Genomic DNA, 6000 nt, shown 5'->3' on the forward strand with positions numbered 1-6000 from the left:
CTCTCTCTCTCTCTCTCTCTCTCTCTCTCTCTCAGTCAGTCCATATATCTATCTATCTATCTATCTGTGTATAACTATTTGTCTATTAATCTACCTTTCTTCATTGTTTCTCACTTCTTCCTTCTTCGTTTATACTCTGGCTATTTCTTAATTTTTTTTCCCTCCTCTCTTCCCTCCCCCTCTCCCTCCTCCATACCTCCCTCTCCCTCCCTTAATCCCTCTTGTTGTCTTAATCTCTCTCCTCCTCCTCCTTGGCCTCTCTCTCTCCTTCACTTTCTCCTTCCTTCCTTTCTCTTCATTCTTTTCTTTTCTTTTCGTCTCCCTCTTTCATCCATCCTTTCTTCCTTCGGTAATTTGGTTTGCTGTTCTCATTCGTCTCCATAATCTCTCTCTCTCTCTCTCTCTCTCTCTCTCTCTCTCTCATTATTCCATTCTCCATTTCTTTCCCAAACCTCCCTTTCTCACCTACTCTTCTCTCTCACACCCTTCCATTTCACCATCCCTCCATTTTGCCTTCTTCCCTCCACTACCCCTCCTTCCCTCCACTTCCTCCTCCTCTCCTTCCCTCCCCCACCTCCCTAATCCCTCCCTCACCCGGTCAGTACCCAGAAATGAAAGGAATGTTACACAGACTCTATTTTCCTTTTGTGTACCTGAGATGTAAAGAAAAATGGGTGACAGGCCTAAACCATCAGAGAGAGAGAGAGAGAGAGAGAGACAAGTACCGTGAACCATTTAGCATTCACATAAGAACATAAGAAGAGAGGATAACTGCAGTAGGCCGGTTGGCCCATGCTAGGCAGCTCCTAGAAAAGTAACTGAACTACTAGAATGAGATAAGGATAGCAAAGAAGAAGGCTCTCCCCCGCCCTCCAAACCCTCCAGCCGAAGCCGGCAGGAAAGTCAGAAAGAACACCACGCCGTATAGAAAAACTGGCGTGGACATTTTACAGCAAAGTGTGAAAGGAGAATAGAGACTATCATAGTGTAACCTGAAAAGGAAAAATTATGAATTAGTATTGGTTATAAGATTTTCTTTTTTCTATATCCACCCCTTATTAGTCATATGCTTATCTAGCCTATGCTTGAAACTCTCAATGGAAGAGGCAGCAACTACTTTACTAGGTAGCTTATTCCATTCGTCTACTACTCTATTACCAAACCAATTTCTACCGATTTCCTTACTGAAACGGAATTTTTCTAGTTTGAAACCATTATTTCTAGTTCTATCCTGTATGCTCACTTTAAGTGCCTTGCTAATATCTCCCTTATTTATACCATTCATCCACTTAAACACCTCAATTAAGTCTCCCCTTACTCTACGCCTCTCTAGCGAATGCAGACTTAGTCTTTTCAGTCTGTCTTCATATGACAGGTTCCGGACGTCATGTATCATTTTTGTCATTCTTCTCTGTACATTTTCTAACGAATTAATATCCATTCTATAGTAAGGACACCAAAATTGTACTGCGTAGTCTAAATGTGGCCTTACTAATGCTAGATAAAGTTTCATTATTACTTTAGATGATCTGTGTGTCCTTACTAATGCTAGATAAAGTTTCATTATTACTTTAGATGATCTATTTCATTATTACTTTAGACCCGACCCCCCCCCACTGTCCTAATCCCGGAGTTTAAACGTAGATAAGACCTCATTTGACCTTTGTTACGCCTCCCCTGACCTTTGTTCCGCCTGAGACGCTGAAGGGGACGCTGTAGGAGGGCAAGATTTATAGGGGGGGTGAAGCGAAAATGACCCTAGGGAAGACAAATTACTTGGAGGTGAAAAGACTGAAGGTGTTGAGATTGTAAAGTTTTGAGAGAGAGAGAGAGAGAGAGAGTTACATAGAGTTACATAGATACACAGACCACACAGACCTTACGGTCCCTACGAGGTGGTCCGGCCTTAATCCTACTATAGTGCATAGGAGCAGGAGAAAAGGATAGCACAGCAGAAGGCTCTCTCCCCCACCCTCCAGACCCTCCGGCATTGGCCGCACAGGAAACAAGAGAGGAAGTAATACCTTGCAGGAATGAAAAACCTGAAGGAATTTTATAGGATCGGCAGAAAGTAGAATAATGTGGAAAAGGAAAATTTGGGCATACAGCTCTCGTGAGGCCAGTCAGCTCAGACGTGCTAGAGACCTGTGGTAGTGTTGTGCTAGTGTGCTTTAGTGATCTGTGATAGTGGTTGTGTTAGTGTGTTGTAGTGATCAGCGATAGTGCTGTGCTAGTGATCCGTGAGTGTGTGTGTTGTGGTGACCCGTAGTGACCCGTGATAGTGTGTGCTACCTTGTGTGAACTAGTGCGTAATGGCTTCCTCGGCAGAGAGCTGTGTCCCCACTGCAGGTACTGAAAAGGACTACCTTGAATTAAAGGAGGAACTTCTCGAACTGAAGCGGGAGGTACAAATTCTCAGGCAGGAGAAGGCACAAATGAGGGAATTGTTGGAGGAGATGTTGGAGGAGAAAGAGAAAAAGGCTGGAGGTTGGACACTTGTTAACAAGGGTGCAACGAAGTTCACTCTTAAAAAGCAAACGGAAATTAAGACAACTAATACATTCGACACACTACGGGACGAATGTGAAGGGAAGGCAGAGAGGGAAGTAGAGGAGAAGGACGGTGAGAGAACTTCCAGTACAGGTAAGTATAAACAGAACAAGAAAGGTAAGAAAAATGTTGTTGTTGTTGGAGACTCCCAGGTGAGATATCTGAACAGGGCCATGTATACTCCACTCGCTAAACATGTGTGTCTTCCAGGGGCCAGGGTGGCTAATGTGGTAGATAAAATTTCAAATATCGTAAAGGAAAGTGGTGACAAACCCACTGTGTGCCTCAGTGTAGGAGGCAATGATATTAGTAGCCGTAAGAGTGAGGTACTGTGGAAAAGGTACAAGTTGATGTTAGAAAAGGTTAGGGAGAGGGGAGGAACCCCTGTAGTGCTTGGTGTTTTACCAAGGTGGCGGGTTGGAAGGGAATGGTTGAGCAGGGCAATAGGGTTTAATTGCCGCCTTGAAAGGTATTGCAAAGATAATGCAATACCTTTCATAGACAGCTGGGACCGGTTTTATGGACGAAGTGCCTTGTATAGTTGGGATGGGACTCATCTTAGCAGGCAAGGAGTTACTGTTTTAGCTGGAATGATAGATAGGAGTTGGAGGGATTTTTCGAGATTGAGAAGTAGGTGTACAGGAAGATGCAGCAACTACAGTCAGAAATCATTATTACCATGTTTGGATAGATGCATCGATACTTGCAAAATTAAGAACAAAAGTTCAACCAATAGTGTAGATACATCCACTCAGGCACCTCAAATTGAGCAGGCGATGATAGATGATAGAACAAGCGATGATAGAAGGGCGATAAGCGATAGTACAAAAAATTGTTATATTAGTAAAGTAAAGAGTTTCCCAGTTAGTAATAAAATAAATAACAGTAAATGCCAAGGTAAAGGCATAACTACTCGTAATAATCTGAAAGTGTACTACACAAACAGCCGGAGTTTACGTAATAAAATGGATGAACTGAGGGCTTTAATTTGTACAGAGAAAATAGACATTGCCGTTATTAGTGAAACTTGGATGAATACAGACACTCGAGAATTTTTAGCAGAATATCAGATAAAAGGCTATAATATTTTTGTGTCAAACCGTCAGGGAAGAAAGGGGGAGGGGTAGCTATTTATGTAAAGGATTCATTAAACTGTTACAATAAAGCAGACATTAAAGTAAATAGGGACACAGAAAGTGTCTGGGTTGAAATTAGTAACAATAGGGAGAAATTAGTCTTAGGAGCAATTTACAGATCTCCAAAATTAAGTAGAGCTGATAGTAAATACCTCTGGGAGGAAATTAGGAAAGCATCACAGTCCAGCTTAGTAATAATTGTTGGGGACCTTAATCTGCCAAGGATAGATTGGAGAAATCAGACAGGAGATGCAGAGTCAGAGGAATTTCTAGAGGTAGTACAGGATAATTTCCTTTATCAGTATATCAGGGAGCCCACCAGAGGTAATAATATACTAGATTTGGTTTTAGCTAATAAAGAAAATATCATTAGCGATATAGAGGTTGGTGGACGACTTGGTAATAGCGATCATGAAGAAATTAAGTTCAAATTTATTTGGGATGTCTGTTCCACTGAAAATACCTCCACCGTTCCTAATTTTCGTCTAGGAGATTTCGATGGCTTAAGAGCTTATTTTCGAACGGTATTCCACAGGGAGATTAGCTATTTGAGGGAATGTCAGGTTAGTGGGGATCCCCAGGTCATAGGTCAGGCGCAGGAAGCACGTGGGGACGTCCGTCAGGTGTCTGTGAGGGGGAGGTGGTAGATAGGAATGTAGTCCAGGTGACGGAAATTAACTCAGCTCCAGTACCAAACAGACGTTCGACCAGTGAGAAGTATAACGAGTTAATAAATATAATATACGGAGGCCAAGATAGATATATTCCTTCAAAACCGTTTAGAACTAACAATTCAGAACCAAGATGGTTAAACAACAGATTAAAATCTCTCATAGGCCAAAGGAAAGGAATATATAGAAAAATAAAACGTGGAGAGGAACACTTACGTAACCGGTACACAATTTTAAATAAAGAAGTAAAGAGTGAGATAAGAAAAGCAAAGAGAAGTTATGAAATTAAGGTTGCAAGTGAATCAAAAGTAAACCCCAAGGGTTTTTATCAAATGTACCGAACGAAAAATAAAGATAGGATAGGACCACTCAGAACAGAATCAGGTTACATTACCAGTGAAGATAAAGAAATGTGCTCCATCCTAAATAATTATTTCATATCAGTATTCACCAAGGAAAATCTAAGCCTGGTCCCTCAAGCAGCAAATATTTACCATGAGAATACGGAAAATATTCTTAGTAAAATAACCATTAGTAAGGAGGACGTATTGAAAGAAATTAACAAGTTAAAACCTCAAAAATCGCCAGGTCCGGACGATATATATGCAAAAATTATAAAAGAAACCAAAGAAGAATTATGTCAGCCACTTTTAACGTTATTTAATGACTCTTTAAGTTCAGGAGAAGTTCCAGAGGCGTGGAAAACCGCAAACGTAGTGCCCATCTTTAAAAAGGGTGATAAATCAGCTGCGTCGAATTATCGTCCGATAAGTCTAACGTCAATAGTAGGAAAAATGTTAGAGTCAATTTTGGCAAATAAGATTAGAGAACACTTAGAAAGATTTAATCTTATAAACGAAAGTCAGCACGGATTCAGGCAAGGACGATCCTGCCTCACAAATTTGTTGTCATTCTACTCGGAGGTCTATGAGGCAGTAGATAGCGATAAAGCTTACGATGTTATTTATCTGGACTTTAGTAAAGCTTTTGATAGAGTCCCACACGAAAGGTTAGTTAGAAAGGTTCGAGCACACGGTATAGACGGCGATATCTTAAAATGGATAGAATCCTGGCTGAAAGGACGAAAGCAGAGAGTATTAATAAATGGAACTAAGTCGGACTGGGGATTAGTAACTAGCGGTGTACCACAGGGTTCAGTACTCGGTCCCTTATTATTTATCATATATATAAATGATCTAGACTTAGGAGTCAATAGCAGAATCAGCAAATTTGCCGACGATACAAAAATAGGGCGTATCATTAACTCGACTGACGATTGCCATTACTTACAAAAAGACCTCGATACATTGTCCAAATGGTCTAAAACTTGGCAAATGGAATTTAACGTTGAAAAATGTAAAGTACTTAACGTAGGCAAGACCATTGGAGATACTAAATACAGCTTAGATAACAAAGAAATTAGCAAATCGGAATGCGAGAGAGATCTAGGAGTTATGATTAGTAACGACCTTAAACCTAGGCAACAGTGCATTAATGCGAGAAATAAAGCAAATAGGGTCCTAGGATTTATTTCGAGAAGCGTGAGCAATAGATCATCTAAAGTAATACTGAAACTTTATCTAGCATTAGTAAGGCCACATTTAGACTACGCAGTACAATTTTGGTGTCCTTACTATAGAATG

This window comes from Coenobita brevimanus, unplaced genomic scaffold (assembly GCF_032717465.1).
Source record: "Coenobita brevimanus isolate Jiangsu-jjx unplaced genomic scaffold, ASM3271746v2 jjx.HiC_scaffold_2664, whole genome shotgun sequence".
NCBI lineage: Eukaryota > Metazoa > Arthropoda > Malacostraca > Decapoda > Coenobitidae > Coenobita > Coenobita brevimanus.